This window comes from Aplysia californica, unplaced genomic scaffold, assembly GCF_000002075.1.
Source record: "Aplysia californica isolate F4 #8 unplaced genomic scaffold, AplCal3.0 scaffold00107, whole genome shotgun sequence".
Taxonomy (NCBI): domain Eukaryota; kingdom Metazoa; phylum Mollusca; class Gastropoda; order Aplysiida; family Aplysiidae; genus Aplysia; species Aplysia californica.
Window position 1 is genome coordinate 471,100 of NW_004797377.1, and position 1,493 is coordinate 472,592.

The window sequence follows — 1,493 nt, forward strand, 5'->3', positions numbered from 1 at the left end:
GAGAGAGAGAGAGAGAGAGAGAGAGAGAGAGAGAATAACAGCTGCTGATTTAATGGTAACCATGTTTTTTCTGTCGCTTTTTTTAAATTTTCGAGTGATTCTAGAAACAATTTTGTAATGACAAAACTGCGCCATTGCCAGACTTGATAGGGAGTGTTTCATTGTGTTCACATTTCACACACACAGTCTATGAATAAATCCTTGGCCTATGGTCAACAAACGGGGGCCTGAATAACTACATGATGTATTTAATTTATCCTTGGGATTCTGTTTTGAGAAATCTGATACACCAGCCTTTGTATATTACATGCTCCGATAAAAAGAAAATCAAAAGATTTGTTTCCCCTTTTAGCTCTGGTGACAGAACAAGTGGGGGAAAACAAGCAACTGTAGAATTCCTTTCAATTCATAATATTATGTTACTTTAGGTTTTAACCCTTTTGTTTACGAGCGAAAAGAATACATTGCTTACACAGTAATTATCCCAATGTTAAAAATGAGTAGTGGTTCGCAGAAAAATAAGCCAGGGATATACATTTCTTATTGCGTTATGTTGTTTGTTTCTGTGTTCTATGACAGTAGGCCCCCATACACGTTATTTTATTTTGAAAACAAATGAGGAAGGCAAGCCTAATTTGTGTTACAAGGGAAACCACCAGTATATTTTATTTTTATAAAAACTCTTTGATTTTGATTTCTATTACATGCAGTTTAACTCACTTCCCTTGGTTGGTCTCTTGTGTCCTCCACGCAGTCTTTTTTTTGTTTGTTTGTTTGTTTTTGGTAAGTGTTTTAGGGAGCTCGCAACTGCATAAGGTCATATGAGTGCGCGGGACACATTTAACTTTTTCAGTTGGTAAGAAATTTTGAATTTTGCCCGGGTGGTGGCCGAAGCTTACTCTTATCGATTTTAGACCACCAAGGGATCTTTAACGTGCGCAACTTGCAAACGGGCCCTCCGAGATTTTTCACCCTTGTCTGAGAAGGATAGCTATAGATCTTTCCTACCAGAAGATCAGGGATGTGGCTGAAAGACAGCAGTAAGAAGAAGCCAAGGAGTAGCAGTAGAAAGGCTGTAGAAAGAATCAGGAGCCCAGAGGAAGGGGGCAAAGGAGATGAGGGAATGGGGGCAGAAAGAGGAGACGAAAGCAGAACATTGCTAGAGAGCAGGAAAGGAGGTGAAAGGAGACAAATTTAGAGAAGAAAATGTTTCGGTCACTACCCGGATTCGAACCCAGGACCTTTGAATGAGAGGCCTTAACCTCTAGGCCACGAGAGCCCTCTCGCAGTGTCTGTATTCACATAGTCAAGGCCTCTGAAGTGAAGTGTGAGAATAATGAATGGCATAAGCTGAAATACCTAGCAGTAATAGAGATCGAATCTAGGCTACAGATTTTCGTTCAGTACTTTCATTAACTATTATCTTTATGGACCTCCATGCATACTCAACACATCATGTGCTAGTGTGTGTGTGTGTGTGTGTCTGTGTGTGT